We start from the raw sequence: 19,521 nt of genomic DNA, 5'->3' as shown, positions 1-19,521 counted from the left end.
CTCTTATAAATCCTGGATGTGGATGAGGGATTAATGTTTATTGAGCCAGTTTTTGACACCTCCTTTTAAAGTCCTGTATAGAAAAACTGGGCGTTTGATTTGGAATGTGAGAGTAGCACCTACTGTTCTCAGAATTGCAGTCTCAGCCGAAGCTGCAAACAGGAAGAGTCCCATGTGAACTGTTGTACTAGCTCATAGGAAAGCAGGCAAAAAAAGAAAAAAATTAAGTAGATTATTTGCAGAAGAACTTTGTTCAGAATTTCAACAAAGTATGGAAATATGTTCAAACTCATGAGTAATATAATTAGGGATTATTTTGTATTAGACTTCTAAAATTTAATAACAAGTGACAAATTTTATATTTTTAATAAGTGTAAGGATATTCTTATGCCTTGCTGATGGAAATGTGAATTCTACATCCCTTCTGAAAAGCAATCCGCAAATTCTATTAATTTTTTTTAACTTATAAACCTGTTGACCCAGCAGTTCTACTTTGGGATTCTGTCCTTTTGTCTTATAAAAATGCAAGTGCTGGTGTATAACAATATCTTATCAAGGATATGTATTTGGATTTCAGCATTATTCAGTGTGCAAAGATATAAAGTACTAATAATTAATGGGTAAAAACTAATTAGCAACAATGAAAATGCCCTTGGAGTTCCACCATTGTGGCTCAGTGGAAATGCATCTCACTAGCAACCATGAAGACACAGGTTCAATCCCTGGCCTTGCTTAGCAGATTAAGGATCTGGCATTGCCATGAGCTGTGGTGTAGGTCAGACCTGGCTCAATCCTGTGTTGCCATGGCTGTGGTGTAGGCCAGCAGCTGTAGCTCTGATTTTACCCCTAGCCTGGGAACCTCCATATGCCATGGGTGTGGCCCTAAAAAGACTAACTAAATAAATAAATGAAAATGTCCCTAATAAGAGAAGAGATGGTTGAATAAACTTAAAATATTATGCAACCTTTAAGAATGATTAGTTAGGAGTTCCCATCATGGGTCAGTGTTTAACAAATCCAACTAGGAACCATGAGGTTGCAGGTTCGGGTTATGTGCCTGGCCTCACTCAGTGGGTTAACAATCCCGCGCATTGCCATGAGCTGTGGTGTAGGTCGCAGACGCGGCTCGGATCCTGCGTTGCTGTGGCTGTGGTGTAGGCCAGTGGCTACAGCTCCAATTAGACCCCTAGCCTGGGCATATCCATATGCCACGGGAGCGGCCCTAGAAAAGGCAAAAAAAAAAAAAAAAAAGAATTATTAATTAAGGGAAGTACCCATTGTGGCTCATGGATACTAGCCCGCCCGACTAGTATCCATGAGAATGAGGGTTTGATCCCTGGCTCCCTCAGTGGGTTAAGGATCCAGCGTTTCCGTTCTCGTATCCCATGTGGCTGTGGCTGTGGCTATGGCATAGGCTGGCAGCTACAGCTCCAATTCAGCCTCTAACCAGGGACCTTCCATATGCCACAGGTATGGCCCTAAAAAGCAAAAAAAAAAAAAAAGATTAATTAAAAATGTATTAATTCCCTTGTTGGTATTCACTATGGATAATTATTGAGTTAAACAGAAGGGAGATACAGAAAGATGTATGATGACTATTTTGAAAAAATTTTGTACTTTTAAATGTACATATTTATGTGTCTATAGGAGATATATTATAGGAACATGGAAATAAATATGAAGAATTACGAATTACTTGGGGTTGTTGATATGAATGGTATGAATAGATTAAGGGATAGAAAATTGGAGGAGGCAAACAAAAAAGCAGTACACATGTATGAATTTATATTTATGTATGTATGTCAATTTTACATGCATATATAATAAAGCAAGACGATAAAACAAAAATAATAGCATAGGGCTCTGAATATTAATAGGGAAACAGAAGATTGGGGAAAAGCTTGTTAGCTCATAATTTTAAGCAGAAATTGATCTTCTGTCATTCTTAATGACATAATAAATTGAGCAAGTCACTGCCAATATGATATTTAATCACTGACATAATTATAATTGAAGATACAAAAATCAAATAATAAAACATGTGGTGTTAGCATCAATTTTGAATCTTCCTTAGGCTCACATTTGTCCAGAGTAAACTTCCATAGCAGAGGATTTATTTGTCCTAAGTATCAAACCAAAGAGAGAGAGGGAAAAAAAAGCTTTAATTAGTCGATCCTTGATACCGTGATGGTGATTTCTTCCTTAGTACATACACTGTCTCTGTTACAACATTGTTAGTGTCTAGTTGACTTTTCAAGCCTGAGAACCAAGCTCTAAGGACGTAAAAGGCAAACAGTATATTCTTGCTTATTTGTGTAGACATAAATTCTTGCTCTAACAGAATGGTTCTCAATGGTATAGTCCTTTGGGTACACAAAATCTTTTTCAGGTACACAAAGTTAAAAACTTCTTTTGTAATACTACTACATAATTATTCGCCCTTTTCACTCTCCATTAGTATAATGGAGTTTTCCAGAGGCTGCATGATATTGATATTGTAACAAATTGGATTCAGAGGCAGATACCAGAATTTAGCTGTTTTCTATTTTTTTAAATACCATTATTTTTCATAAAAATCATTTATATTAACTCATGGAGAGTTTAATATTATATTAAATAATTATAATTTTTTGTGTTAATTTTAGTGTGATAAGTTTCACTAGATATAACCCACATAAACACAAGCATTTTTGGGGGAGGGGTCTCAATAATTTTAAGAATGTAAAAGGGGTCTTGAGGCAAAATGTTAGAGAACTGCACAAATAGTGTGTTAAGCTCCCCCCTTTCACACAAGACTACGACCATTTTGGAGGGCATGTATTACAGCAGGAAAAAGCTGGAGATGAAAAGTACAGATGCATTCGTATGTCATTAACAGAATGTGGGAACAATGAAAAAAAATGACCAGCTTCAATCATAAGCAAGACACACAAGAAAATACAGTAATGAAATAGGTTGCTGTTTTTTATAGCTGTAAAATTAGCATTCTCATACACTTTTGTTGGGGGTGTAAACCAGTCACAGTTTAGGGAAACAATGCCTATCAAAGTACAGGTGCTTTTTCCACTTTAACTGAATCACACCCCTTTTCTGTATGCCACATATGGATATGTTAATGTCGTCCTAAGTTAGCGATAATAAGGTCACAGCCATATTCAGGGTAGCACTGTCTGTGACCACACGCACAGACACACAAAAAGGGAAAAACTGAAGTGCCCATAAACAAGAGAGTTACACAGTAAATTATGGAATGTACATTCAATGGAATTCTATGAACCAAACTGGAATAATGTAGATTCTGTGTCTAATACAAATTATTATAATTATTGTATTTCAGATATTTAAATTATAGAATAGTGTGAATACTACACGCTCTATGTATTTTAAAAGAATTGATGTAGAGATATAGAAATGTAGAAATTCTAGTACGTGAGTAAGTGTGCAGGGAGTATGAAGTTATGTAAGACTGGGCCACATTTGTATTTGTATAGCTATTTTCTAGATATAAACACAAAGCTCAGTTAATAATGATTACTTCTTACAGTAATAAAGGTGGGGTCATGGAGGCTTTGGGGGTTTACTTCATATCTATTTATCTTCCTTGAATTTTCTGAAATCATGAGCATGGGCATTTTTCTGAATAAATTTTTAAAAATGATTTTTGATTATTCAAAATATTTCAATGTGAAGAGTATCTTCTTTTAGGAGTTAGCCTTCATGAAAATAGGATTACATACAGACATAAAGGGATTCTGTTTTTTTGTTTTTTGGGGTTTTTTTTGTCTTTTCTAGGGCCCCTCCTGCAGCATATGAAGGTTTCCAGGCTAGGGGTCGAATCGGAGCTGTAGCCACCAGCCTCCGCCAGAGCCACCACAACGCAGGATCTGAGCCGCACCTGCAACCTACACCACAGCTCACGGCAACGCCGGATCCTTAAGCCACTGAGCAAGGCCAGGGATCGAACCTGCAACCTCGTGGTTCTAGTCAGATGCATTAACCACTGCGCCATGATGGGAACTCCAAGACACAAAGAGATTCTTGAAAGAACACTGAAAAGCTAATATAGGTGCGTGTGCCCTATGGTAAAGTTACATTCCAACCAATAAGCACTTCTAAGCATGTGCCGGATGCACAGCCTGTAATCTATGATGCTTCAGGGACCTAATATAGACTCTACCAACCCAACACTTAGCCAGCATGAGCTCCAGTATCCTTTAATCTAGGTCTGCAGCAAAAATAGCCTAAGATTGAGAAAAGAGGGATCCACAGGAGCTTGTAAAATTAGGTGGAATTAAAGTTCTAGGAAGTACTTTCCCTCAGGAAGATGATTAATATTTCATGGTTCTGACAGGACATATGCCTAAGGGCAGAAGTGACAGGCAGAGGAAGGATAAAGAAGACAGAGGTAAGAAGCAGCAGCTTCCCATCAGTGACAGTAACAGCATTTTCTCTGTCTAGAGAATAAGGCTTGATATTGTTAAAGCTGACCCGGGCTATGACCAAAAAATTAATAGATATTATAAAATGACAGTGTAACACTCTATGATATTATATCTATGTAGCATATTACACATTATGCATATTAAATGTCATATGTTCTATCCATATATCAAATGACTAATATAATTTGATAGTATCTTATTACAGTTTTCAGTTTGCCCTAGCCGTTATTACCTCTTCACAATCATTTCAGGGAGATGTTATTCCTTTTTGAAGGGAGGAAATGAAATCTCCTGAGAGGCTGAGGACTTCTTCAAGGTCTCACAGCCAGTGAGCGGTAGAGCTAGGTCCCTGACATCAAAATCCTTAAAAATTTCACTGTGCATATTATTTATAGATTGCATGGCCTTTCACAGCTTATGTCACACAGGGACCAAATTCTCTGTTTTGTCCACTGATCTTGAATACCAATTTCTTATTTGTTTTTTTTGTTTGTTTGTTTGTTTATTTTGTCTTTTTAGGACTGCACCTGAAGCATACAGAGGTTCCCAGCCTCGGGGTCGAAACAGAGCTACAGCTGCTGGCCTACACCACAACTCACGGCAACACCGGATCCTTAACCCACTGAGTGAGGCCAGGGATCAAACCCACAACCTCATGGTTCCTAGTCGGATTCATTTCCACTGCGCCACGAGACGGGAACTCTGCCAAGACCAGCTCAGCAGGATGGGGCTGAAGAACAGGTGCTGTGAAACTTAAGGGAAAAAGTTGGAGTTCCCGTCGTGGCGCAGTGGTTAACAAATCCGAATAGGAACCATGAGGTTGCGGGTTCGGTCCCTGCCCTTGCTCAGTGGGTTAACGATCCGGCGTTGCCGTGAGCTGTGGTGTAGGTTGCAGACGCGGCTCGGATCCCGCGTTGCTGTGGCTCTGGCGTAGGCCGGTGGCTACAGCTCCGATTCAACCCCTAGCCTGGGAACCTCCATATGCCGCGGGAGCGGCCCAAGAAATAGCAACAACAACAACAACAACAAAAAAGACAAAAGACAAAAAAAAAAAAAAAAAAAAAAAAAGTTAACATAAAACCAGACACACAGACATTTACCTTAAGTAAAGGTGGGAACCGAGGGACTCAAGCTCTCAGGGACCAAGAGCACCGCCTCAAGAAACCACACTGCTTTTATTGTGCTCTTTAGGATGATGTCAAGTGAGGAGGGGGCTATAGGTGGAGGATTTAGGGTTTTTTTTATTATTTTATAAGTTCTTTTATTATTTTAAAAGTCACATAGCTGGTAGATAGTTAAGCTTTTACTCTGACCTTTAGGCATTTAACAATCATTAGCATTTGAGGAAGGTTGGCATTAGCTATCTAGGCATAGCATTCCAGAGAATCCTCACTGTGCTTCCACATATGGCATGCAGCATATGCCTATCTGCGGCAACTGGGGTGCCTAGGTTTACACTTGGTTCTCTTTGCTAATGCATATTCTCTTATTCTTTAGAGGACATATCATGCTTATGCAAATGGCGTGCCAATCTGCACAGGTCCGCGTGCCTAGACCAACGCATTATGTCCTCATTCAGCTGACCGTATGAATAACTTATGCCTTTAGGTCTTTGTTCTTAAGCTTAAGTCATTTGCCAGCACTGTGACTGTTTTTCAAGCAGGAAGATGGGGTAAAGTAAAGCAGAACAAGATGGAATTTCCAACAAAGAGGCTAAACAAATACTGTGGAAACCTGTCTTGCGACAGAACTCCTCCAATTTTTTATTTGTTGTGAGCTCTTATTTCATCACTAGCAAACACTGATGGAGCACCTATTGTGTCCAGGGACTGTAGATATAAATTGAAATGAGAAATAATCTATGCTTTGAAGAGGCTAATAATTGATTTTATGAAACAGGAAACATATAGAAAAAGAAAAGTACCATATGGCAAGAAATGGCAAGGGCTAGATTTAAAAAAAAAAAAGTCATAAAATGATATGGGAGTTCAGAAAATTGAAGCTTTTATCAAGCTCTGTGGTATTAGGCAACTTGCTTAATTTTTCTTAGCTTCAGTTTCCTTATCTGTAAAGTGAGTTTGTCATGAGGATTAAATCAGATCAACATATAAAGCACCAAGTGCCTGAAACATAGAGAGCATTTAATAAACAGAAACTGGGGGAGTTCCAGTCGTGACTCAGTGGTTAACAAATCCGACTAGGAACCATGAGGTTGCAGGTTCAATCCCTCACCTCGCTCAGTGGGTTAGGGATCTGGCGTTGCCTGTGGTGTAGATCGCAGACACAGCTCTGATCTGGCGTTGCTGCGGCTGTGGTATAGGTAGGCAGTTGTAGCTCCAATTAGACCCCTCGCCTGGGAACCTCCATATGCCTCGGGAGTGGCCCTAGAAAAGGCAAAAACACAAAAAAATAAAAATAAAAAAAAACAGGAACTGGTATTAATATTTTCCACCTTCCTTCCTCCTCTTTTCTTTTTTCTTCCTCTTCCTCATCTTTCCAGAAATCTCAGATTAAATAACATGAAAGACCTCAGTAAGCCTTTTAAGGAAGATTCTGAGAAGTGAAAACTCATGAGGAAGAAAAAATTAACACAGGGAACGTAGCAAGTGAATGCGTTTCTAATATCAAATTTAGAAATATAACAACATTTAAGAGAATAACTATTTAAAGTTTTATGAACATATACATGTTATTTGGGGTTCGAGAATGCTAGATAATTATCACCCCTCTTACCTACCTTTTTCCATTCTGGCTCTGAACCAACTGAGAAATTAAAAAACAAAATGAAACAAAACTTAGCAAGACAAATGAAGGCTTTTGTCATCGCCATTGTTACTAAAAATGCTGAGTTGAAAGACTTAGTTAAAAAATAAAAAAATAAAAGACTTTGTTAAGCATAACAGCCAAAGGAGCTTGCTACCTAAACTCTCCAGGAGAGACATTTCCCCACTTCATCAAGGTCATGCAGCACCGGACAGAGAAGCTTCCCCCACCCTCCTCAGGGACAGCTCCTCTTGTGCTGAGCTCCTCGCAGCACTGAGCTTATGTCATAGCAGTAAAAAGCAGGAGGCATGTTCTAGGTGGGTTGGGACACCCAGAGAGAAGAGAGGAAAGGACTGAATATGCAAGCATTGATCTGCTTCCAGATCTCATAATCAGAGAGCTTCCTCTGTCTCAGCGGGGTGGGACAGCTATGGGAGAAGGGGGACAGCAAGGGGAGAGAAAAGTTTTAGAAAACGTTTTTTCAGCAAAACCCGGGAGGCAGAGAAGAAGTATATTCACATATCCACACATACACACACAGATGTACACTGCAGATATCAAGGCTGTCTTTCAGCTTTCCTGTTTGTTTCCCTCTGTCTCTCTACTACCTGCAATCCGTTTGTCTGCATTTCCTAATTGATTACGCAGAGAATACATAAAGTCTCGTAGGAGCCTTCTGTCAGTCGTCTGTGTTATATATTTCTTCTCTCACTCTGAGCCTTTTTTCTACTTGCTTAAGAGTGCCTTGATAAACAAAATGTCTTTATTTTAATATAACATTTAATTTAATAAAATATTTCTTTATGGTTAATGATTTTTATACCCTGCTTGGAAATTGTTTCACTACAAATCTACAAACCACTAGTAATTAATCTTTATGTGTGGTAAAAGGAAAATTAGTTTTATTTTTTTTCTTATAGCTATCCAATTGATCATTTCACCATTTATTTTAAAAACTGAGACTTTTAAAAATATTTTTCCCAAGAGAAACAAAAACATATGTTCACACAAAATCATGCATGTAAATGTATAAATAAGCCTTTTCATAATCTCCCCAAGCTGGAAAGAACCCAGTTGTCTTTCAGAAGATATTACAAAAAAAAAGTCTGTAGTATATACATACCATAAAAAACCTCATGTCAGTAAAAGCTAACGGATTATCGATAGTTGGAACAACATGGGAAAAAATCCAATGCATTTTGCTAAGGGAAAGAAGCCAGACACAATAGGTAGCATAATGCCTGGTCCTATGTATAGGGTATTCTGGCATATACATTACCCTTTACATCACAAAGGCAAAACAGTAGGGGTAGAAAACAGGTCAGTGGTTGCCAGGAGATAGACTGAGTTAAGGGGCAGCAGGAGGGAATATTTTAGGGTGATGAAACTCTTTTTGCAGTTGCGGTGATATATGCATGACTCTATGCCCTCGTCCAATACTCAAAGAAGGGACTTTGATGTTTGTAAATTTAAAAAATTTTAAGATCTAAAAAACTGTAAATACCTCATATAAAAAAGACTTATTTTTTCCCACTGCTCTGTAGTATCACTATTATCATAAAGTAGTTGTAAATACATAGGTTACCTCAGCTTTGTGATAGATCGATTATTCAAGTTGTTGCTTGATCATATTCTCATTGTTTATAACTAATTTGAAATAGCTTACATTGGTAATTGGGAACTAAGTAATGATATTTATGGAATTAGAGACAAATTGAGTTATTTCTTTCCCACCAACACAAAGTTATCTCCTTCCTATGCTAATATGGATATGAGTATATGGCACCCAGCTTCCTCCAGCTGCTGGGTGTGCTGTCAGCAGTTTTCAGCTGTCATCCCTTTCAAAGATTGCTTCAGCTTTAGAGAGCTACTTCACCCAAAAGCCGTGCCTTCCAGGGGTAGTCCACATTCCAAAGACCAATTGAGGCAGGGGAGTAAAGGACTGGTCATGCTAGCCTAAAGCATGACTACTCTGATGAGTTTTTCCAGGTCCAGACCTCTCTGTAGAGTTATCTGAGGCTATTGAGCCAGCATTATAGTTTAACTTTTTAAATTTTACTATGCAGTCAGTGACCATGTATCTAGAACTGCCCATTATAAATTAGTTTTTTTCTGACCTACTATTGGAAATGGCAGTAAGCCATCATAGATGGAAGTGGTACATCCAAAGTTAACTATGAGCAGGACTAGCGAGGACAAACAAGTGTATGAGCAGGTGGCCCAGACTCATATCATCCACTGTTACACTGGCACCCACCCTTAGTTTCTGCCTATTGCAGTATAATGACTTCCTGTGACCAGCTGGTATAAAAAGAAGAAGCCAGAGTTTGGTCACACTGGTACATGGGAACAAGTCAAAAATGGACAGCAGCTACATTAGAGCCTTACTCAGTAGTGGTCTTGAAAGAAAGGCAAAGACCATTTCAATGGGCAGAGTGTTAGGTGATGCACTTGGATATCTACCTGGCCAGTTGGGAGATTGTCCAAAGGTAGCAGACTTTACAGATTCATAGTGGAAGACTGGGGACCTGGAAGAAGAAAGACAAGAAGATTAGACACAAGGGGGTCTGATGTGGATGTATGTATGAGATAAGGAACAAGGTGTGCAATCTTAGAGTTATACGTTATTATAAAGAGTAATCACCGTGGAAGAAGTATTAAAAAGTGAAGAAGACAAAGTAATTCAGCCAGTTAATATTAGCCAGACTTTGACATTGGTCACCCCAGCAGTGGCATAATGGGTGTATGAAGGAAGTGATTATAGTGGCAGAGATAGTGACTATTTTCAGATCCACAAAAATTAGTGAGCTCAGTTTACCAGGGTTGATATAGCTCGACAGTGCCAAATGTCCAAACTGCCAGCAACAAAGATTAATGCCCACCTTCCAATATGATACCAGTTCTCAAGGAGGCTGACTGGCCACTTGGTTGGCTCCCTTTTAACCTGGAGAGGTCGGGCATCCATTCTAACAGAATAGACACTTATTTTCCACATGAGTTTGCCTTTCCTGTCTGCACAGCCTCAGTTAGACCATTACCAAAAGTCTTAGAGAATATATGAAATTAGAGAATATCTGGATCCTTTGTAATTATTGTTTCCCGATAAATACCCATTTTACAGCAAAATAGTGAGTTCCTATCATGGGGTTCACTGTTTATATCAGATTCACTGTTTGTATCACATTCTATATCACCCAGGTTCTTGAATGGCCAACTCAGGGCGAAGGGTACATAGCTCATAGTCAATCTTTTGATGATAGGACACCATCCTCCAGTTTGCTGAATGTACCTAGAGTCAAAACATTTGATATGGTGTTATGCCATTAAATTCTCACTCAATAAAGAATTACATGAATTTGGAAACCTAATACTAGAAGCAGGAGTGGCTTCACTTATCATCACTCCCATTGACTCAGTGGGAGAATTTGGCTGTTCCATTTCCACAACTCTGGTCTCTACATGGCTAAATGTTCTGTTTCCAAAGAGGGACTTCTCCAGCCAGGGAATACAGAGCTAGAGTAATTAAACTATAAAACTGCCTGGATATTTTAGTCCCTTTTGTACAGGGATCATCAAGCAGCTTGACTTGGGTAATCGAGTTGATTATCAGGAGGAGGTAGTGTTGCTATAACTCGTGGAGGTAGGCAAACATATGTTTGGCACCTGAGATTTACTTGAGTACCTTTTGATATTTTCTTGCTCAGTTGTGCTGGTAAATAGACAAGTGTAACAATTCTGGTTTGAGAAGACCATAATGACCGAGAATCATACTCATAAGAGATGAAGATACAGGTAATTTTACCAGGTAAACCACTAAGACCATTGAAAAGTGAAAAGAACAGAGAATGCATGGAAAAAATCAAGAGAGGAGGATTATCAGTAGGCCTAAAGATCAGCTGCAGTGGCCAGGGCATCACTGGTCTCTCTAGACTTCCTCATCTCTGTTTCCTCCAGGAAAAGAAACTTCCTGTAATCCTAGAAGAGCTGCTTTCTGTCTCTCTTTATATAAAACATAAAGTGATCATAGATGTGTAAGTGGTGACCAGTGGGGAATGTAGTTATGGCCCATGAGATCCTGGATACAAAGCTAGGAGAGTTATCAGAAGACAGCCTTCAGCTAGAAGCCTTGTTGGCTATAGAAATCCATTTTTCCCAAGATCATGCCCTTCCAGGGGTGGCCCACATCCAAGACTGATCAAGGCAAGGATAGGAAGTCCTGGTCCATTTAGCCCAAAGTAAAGCAACCCTCTTGGGTTATTTCAGCCTTCGAACTCCCCAGGGGTTGGACTGGTGCTGGTGGGTTGACCTGGGAACCCTTTTTCTCCCTCTATTTAATCTTGTTTCTTTCTTCCATGGCTGTTAATCCCAAGGACACTATTTAATAAACATCCTGTATACTAAACTTTGTCTCTAGGAGTCTCTAAGAATCTGCTTCCTACAAATCCCAACCTAAAACTCAGGGTAGTCTCAGCCTGTGTAGAACTCTTGGTCATCTGTTAAGTACCAGACAGTAAATATCTTTCCATCCCAAGTATACTACTCTGTAAAATCCATCCTCTTTCCACAGTGTCATCCCCTCCACCCCCCCCAGGAGAAGAATACATTAGTTACTGCTTGTATCTTTGATTTCTATGGACTCTCATCAAGTTCCTGATTTTTTTCCTTCTCCATAGTGTGATACGAGTCCATATAGTGGGTTCTAATTCATGAAATGCCTAAATTATTAAAATGGAAATTATTTCATCTCTAAGCCTTTCTTTATGAAGAAACTTATAAAGAAATTTTAGTACACCATTAGTAAGCTACTTATCACCTTTTTCTTACTGAAAGTAAATCAGATGCTTTACAGGTGTCTGAAACCTTACTTGTATATCAGTAAAAATAGCTTTAACAGCTTTGAAATGGATTCTAAAAGATCAAATTATATGCACTTACCTCTTCTTTTTCAAGCTAGAAATGGCTTGTTCTTCGTAGTAGAAGTAATATAAACATCTCTTTCAAGATGATGATATTTACAAAGTGTCTATTTTAAGTTCAGGATTTGGAGGAGTTTTGTTGTATTCTGCTTCTATCTCATTCAAATTTATCACCAAATTTATTGAGATTTCTATATTTATAAATATATTGGTATATTTTACTTAAAAAATTGACACATATATAGCTTAAGTTTGATTGTTTTTCTCTTTTAATGATTTTTATTTTTTTCCATTATAGCTGGTTTACAGTGTTCTGTCAATTTTCTACTGTTCAGCAAGGTGACCCAGTCACACATACATATATACATTTTTTTCCTCACATTATTGTGCTCCATCATAAGTGACTAGGTATAGTTCCCAGTGCTCTACAGCAGGATCTCATTGCTTATCCATTCCAAAGGCAATAGTGTGCATCTATTAACCCCAAATTCCGAGTCCATCCCACTCCTTCCCCCTCCCCCTTGGCAACCACAAGTCTATAATCCATGTCAAATATTTAAAAAAATTATTTTACTTTATGTTATTTGTTTATCTTCAAGTTTCACAGCCTGTTGAAATAATAAGTTGTATTCCATGTCCATGGAGAGGTTTGATTTTTTAATTCAGTGGGAATACAGTTATTATTTCAACAGGCCCTGAAACTTGAAGATAAACAAATAATATAAAGTAAAATAATTTTTTTAAATATTTTACACCTATTAAAATGGCTAAGATGCAAAAAACTGACAGTACCAAGTGCTGACAAGGATGCGGAGTAACAGTAACTTTCATTCATTGCTTGTGGGAGTGTGAAGTGGCATAGCCATTTTGAACAACAGTTTGTGTTTCTTACAAACCTAAATATCATCTTACCATATGGTCTAGCAATCACATTCCTAGGTGTTTACCCAAATAAATTGAAAACCTAGGTCCAACCCCAAACCTGCATATGAATATTGATAGCGGCTTTATTGATAATTGTTCCACACTGTAAGCAACCCAGGTATACTTCAAAAGATGAATAGATAAACAAAGTAGAGTATTTATGTAATGAAATCTTATTCAACAATTTTAAAAAATGCTATCAAGCCACAAAAAGATATACAGGAACCTTCAATTGCATATTGCTTAATGTAGAAGCCAGTCTGAAAAAGCTACATATTATATGATTCTAAGTAGATGACATTCTGGAACAGTCACAATTACAGAGATAGTAAAAAGATTAGTGGTTGCCACAGGTTCAGGAGGAGGGGGTGGAGTTGAATAGGTAAAGCACTGGTACATTTTAGGGCACTAAGGTATTCTGCAGTGGTGGATGCATGACATTCTACATTTGATAAAGCCTGTAGAACTGTAACACAAAGAATACAGACAGATTTGAACTGTGGACTTTAGTTAATGATAATGTTTCAGTGCTGGTTCATCAACCTTAACAAATATGCTACACTAATGTGGATGTTATGATAGGATGAACTGTGAGGAGGTAAAGAGGGGATGTATGGGAATTCTCTGTATTATCTGCTCAATTTCGGTAAACCTAAAACTGCTTTAAAAAATAAAGTCTATGAAAATAAAGAGAAAAAATATATTCCTTAACATATCAAAAGAAATTATAACTGTTAAACTAAAATTAGTATTTTAAGGCAGACAGATAATACAGATACATTTTTATTATCTTGAAAATCTGTAGGTGAGGGCAAGGAAGAACAAATAGTAGAAATTCAACTACAGCTCCACGTGGATAGCAAAATTATTTTACTTATCATATTTGAAGGGTGTCAGAGCACTTAATACATTACATTTTCAGAGCAAAACTGGCAATACTACAATTATTTAGAATATAAATGTTGGATTTGGAAAGCACACAGCTATTCCTTTATCAAGAGATGTCTTTTCATCCAATCAGAGATCTTAGACTATATGTTCCAAGATGTTTAAGGAATCCCTAAATTGTAGACTAATTAATGATAATGTTATGACCTGAGATTTTAAGAACAGGATGTAAATTAGAGTCTGAATTCACTCTGGAGGATTGTATCATGGAGAGAGATGAAAAGAAAGAAAGGGTCTTTGTCTCCTAAAGCAATTCTTGCCTAACTTTCCCCAAACAGCACCCCAACTACTGAAGAAGGTAAATAAATAAAAACCTTTGAAGCTGGGGACAGAATTCGAGAAATCATTAAGGTGAAAAATCTTTGAAGTCTTCTCTTTTATTTTAATAATTCATCTGATTTTTGCAGCCTAGGTCATATTTGTGATTACATTAGTATAAGAAAACTATGTTATGGTGCCCAGTACTGAATAAAATGCACACTCTGTAAAGATATGTCCACTTTATCCTGCATTTTCACACTCTCTTAGACAATGGCTCTGGTGTCAGAACACCTCAGTTTGGGAATAACATACCTACAAATCCTGAAGTTGCACTGGACTCCCGGAGCTGTGTAAAGTGGAGACCCATGGTTCTAGTGCTCATTAGGTGTTTAATCTTACATGGTAAGACCATTTATTATCAATCAACTGCTAAAACCTACCATACGAAGCTCCTTTGCAAGGCTTGTTACACGATCCAGGCCATCTCTTTAACTCTCTGGGATGATTTTTATGAGTCTGAGAGTTATAGAATTCTAACGTTGTTATGTTAAATTAAGATTCTTTGTTATTAATTCATGGAGATTAAGTTTTAAATGTGTCTTCAGTGGATGAATTAATGAAATATTTCCTAGTGGAAAAAACTCCAGAACTCTAATTATAAACCTTGAATCTCATACCTAGGTCTACCATTTAATAGCCCTGCAACCTTGAACCAATAAAAATATTGCTGAAACTCAATTTCTTATCTGCAAAAGGCAGAGACGTCTCCTGCCTTAGTCATTCACGGGAATTTAGGAGGGTGAAATGAAATAATGGGTATAAATTAGGAGTTTGGGATTAATACATACATACTACTATATGTAAAATGCATAACCAACAAGGACCTATGTGTACAACAGGGAGCTATATTCAATATTTTGTAAAAACCAAGGAAAAATAATCTGAAAATTATATATGAAAAAAACATATCCAAATGCTTTTCTGAAGCTCTTTCCTCCATGCAGTATTGCCCTAAATACTCTGTTTCTAGAGTTTTACTATTTTTAAGGCAGTTTATAAAATTGCTTTCTGGAATTCTCATATTCATCAATAGCCTTATCACCTGTTGGCTATCAGAGGTTCTTTCTCCTCAGGAAAAGAATTTTGATTGCTTACTCTTTCCTCCTGCTTTCTTGTTTTCATCATTTCTACTTTGAAGTTATGCTGCTGGCCATGAAGATAGGATATAGGGTTGCCTATAGGATCAACTCTTGATTATTCTCAATTTGAAAAAGGGTAATAAATAATAAGCAAAAAAAAAAAAAAAGAAAAGAGACTAAAATCACTTAATATTTGGCTTAAAAATGTTATATATGAATGAAAATATCACTTCTATACTGGGAATTCTCCAAAATAAATACAGATGAATTGTAATGAACTCACAGTTCACATTACTACAGACATATTTCTTCGTTTCTTATCTCTTCCCACTTTTGAAACAACAAATAAATTCCACCATCTATTGATGGATGCAAATAACTGTGATAAAAATAGAAAATAGAGGGGTTCCCACCGTGGCTTAGTGGTTAACGAATCCGACCAGGAACCATGAGGTTGCAGGTTCGATCCCTGGCCTTGCTCAGTGGGTTAAGGATCCGCATTGCAGATGCAGAGCTCGGATCCCGTGTTGCTGTGGCTCTGGTGTAGGCTGGTGGCTACAGCTCTGATTGGACCCCTAGTCTGGGAACCTCCATATGCAATGGAAGCGGCCCAAGAAAAGGTAAAAAAGACAAAAAGGTAAAAAAGACAAAAAAAAAAAAAAATAGAAGTAAATTATTTGGATATGTAATTTTATAAATTAAAGCTTTATGCTTTTTCAGTTTTTATGAAGTTATAGTATGTCTCTGGGAAATTTAAGGTCCAGTAAGAAATTTTTGTTGATTTGATTTGGCTGTACAATGATTCTGCCTCCATATGTCTACTTTGACCTCAAGGATGGCATTATATTAAAGCTTTTAAAAAGGACAGCTTTGATTTAAGGGTGTATCAACTTCCAAAACTGATTTTCAGGTATTAGGATTGTATTCTAGTTTTTTGTGCTTTTTCCCTATAAAGGCCTCATGTGAAACCCAAAGGTTATATCCTTACTTAACAGAATACTCTTTCAACATCTACTTAGGATTTATGAACCAAGAAGAGAGGAAGGATGATATTGTATACTTCTTCCTTGAATGTAATTCTTGCAGTTATAACCTCACTATATTAGCTACCTATTGCTATGTAATGAAACATCCCAAAACTTAGCAATTTAATACAACAGACATTTATTTTCTCATATGAATTAGGAAATTGGAAGCAGCTTAGATGGATTGTTCTGATTTAGGGTCTCTGGTAGGCAGGATTTTAAGATAGCTCCAATGTAGGCAGAATTTTAAGATCGCTGGAATCCACACCTTTATACAGTTCTTCCTAATCAATAGCATATGGCAAAAATGAAGGTAATTTTTAGATGTAAATAAAATGTTTAATATGTTTACTTCAAATTTATCAGATGGAAATTATCCTGGATGGAGCTGACTATTCAGGTGAACGCTTTAACAGAGGGTCTAGAGGTTAGACAGGCTTTGCTGCTCACCTTGAAAAAGCAAGCCACCATGAATTCTATAGCTTCAAGGAAATTTATTTTGTTAGCCAGCAGGTTGGAACAGTACCCTAAGCTCCAGAAAGCAATTCAACTTAGACTTGATTCAGCTTTGTGAAACCTTCAACAGAGGGTTCTTCTAAACTGGACTCATAATCTAATAGAAACTCTGAGATAATGAGCATATATTATAATTATATTTATTCTTCTGATCCATGAATGTAAGATGTCTTTCCATTTGTGTCTTTGCTTTCTTTCAACAAAGTCCTATACTTTTTTGTAAGGATCTTTCATTTCCTTGGTTAAATTCATTTCTAGGTATTTTATTGTTTTTGATTCTATTGTGGGTAGGATAGCCTTCTATGGTTCTTTTTTAGATGTTTCATTACTATATACAAATGTAACTGATTTCTGTATGTTGATTTTATATCTTGCGGCTCTACTGAATTAGTTAATTCCAACACTTTTTTGGTTGAGTCTTTGGGATTTTCTATATATAAAATTATACCTTCTATAAATAATGACCGTTTTACTTCTTTTCTTATTCGGATGCCTTTTTTTTCCCCCTTTGTTTTGCCTAATTGCTCTAGCTAGGACTTCCAATACTATATTAAATTAGAGTGATAAAAGTGAGCATTTTTGTCTTGCTCCTGATCTTAGAGGAAAAGCTTGTAGCTGTGGATTTGTCATAAATGACCTTTATCATGTTGAGGTATGTTCCTTCTACAGCTATCTGTTTAGGGTTTTTATCATAAAATTTGCCACATGCTTACTCTGTGTCTATTGAAATGATCCCATGTTTGGGGTTAGTAGATGCAAACTATTACATTTAGAATGGATGAGTGATGAGGTCCTGCTGTATAGCATAGGGAACTATATCTAATCACTTGTTATAGAACATGATAGAAGATAATATGAGAAAAATGATGTATACATATATATATATATATATATATGTATGTATAACTGGGTCACATTGCTATATAGCAGAAATTGACAGAACTTTGTAAATCAACTATAATAAAAATGTTTAAAAAAAATGATCATGACGGGAACTCCTAGCAGTGTATATTTTAATTTCTAAAATTAGTAAGACTGAGCTCTATCAAAAAAGCTTTAAAGACTTTGTTTCATATGCTATTCATTTATAAGTTATGTTTTTCTGCATATACTTTTCTGCATTTATATGGCATGACAACTTTTTTCTTTCCTTCTTATATTTTCTTTAGATTAGCTTGACCCAAGTAGGTTCTAATAAAGTAATGTTCCAATTTCAAGTGACTCACTTGGCAAAGAAGACAAATTCACCTGCCAATAAGAATGGAGAGGGAGTAGGGTTTCTAGGGGTGATGGAGTTACGAATGAGCATTATTTCATAATTTTTCTAGCTGTAAGAATAAAAATCTCAGGAGTTCCTGTTGTGGCTCAGCAGTAACAAACACAGTTAGTAGCCATGAGGTGGTGGGTTCGATCCCTCACTCTCCTCAGAGGGTTAAAAATCCAGTATTGCCTTGAGCCATGGTATAGGTCACAGACTCAGCTCAGATCTGGCATTGCTGTAGTGGTGGTGGTGTAGGCTGACAGCTGCAGCTCCAATTTGACCCCTAGCCTGGGATCTTCCTTATGCAGTGGGTACAGTCCTAAAAAAAAAAAAAACCGTAAAAAAAAAATAAAACTTCACTTAAAAAAAAAAAAAAAGCATGTAAATAAATGAGTGATTAAAGTTTACTAAGTTCATCAGTTTTAACAAAAGGCAATGTATAGATATTAAAATATAAACATTCTTTATTAGGTAAAAAGTAAAGCATATTACTTGGATGAGTTTAATGTCTCTAAACCATGTTTTCACATTGGGAAATTAAATATTTTCTGACCCTCAGAGGTCAAGGTATGTAACATCACAAAAAATAATGCTTTATTTCCCCCCTCAGTGCAGAACTTTATGTCTCTGGATATAGAACAGTCTGATTACAATGCTAAATGTGAATATTCAGGAACTCCCACTCATCTTTGAATGCCAATTTGTTTTTCCCTATATGCATTTATTTACCTGTTCAGAAAGTATTTAATAAGTCTATTCTAGTGAGGCAGTATCAAAGGCGCTAGTGCTATCTTTCTTCCTTCAAGCTCTGCGTTCATGGTGAAATAAGAGCGTAAGAAGTAGCACTTTGATCTACCTATGTCTGTCAAGGAAAAGTTGGTTAGGGAATTGGCACTTGACATGAGTCTCAGAAGCAAAGAAAAATCTTTTTAAGCAAATCAATCTGGAAGACTATTCAAACAGAGGGAAGACTATGTGCAAAGTTGAGGAGGAAGAAGAAAGGAGGAAACTCAGGTAGGAATTATCAGTGGAAAATGTTGGGAGATGTGTCTGCAAAGCCAATAAATGTCAGTTTTCAGTAAGTCTCTAGTTATCATAAAACAAATTTTTGTTTTGGTAATATTTATTTCAAAAGTCAAAAAATAGCATAATGTTCTCACTTTTCTACAGAGCCTGGACTTATTATGGCTATTAAATGAAGAAGGGCTACACCATACCCTGAGAGCATATTATATTAACATAGAATGAATTAAAATAGAAAACAACTGACTGCATATCAAATTGAATAAAAATTGTTGATATTCACTTTACAGAAATGAGCTTAAC

This window comes from Sus scrofa, chromosome 5 (assembly GCF_000003025.6).
Source record: "Sus scrofa isolate TJ Tabasco breed Duroc chromosome 5, Sscrofa11.1, whole genome shotgun sequence".
NCBI classification, from domain to species: Eukaryota; Metazoa; Chordata; class Mammalia; order Artiodactyla; family Suidae; genus Sus; species Sus scrofa.
Note: the sequence above shows the minus strand (reverse complement) of the source record.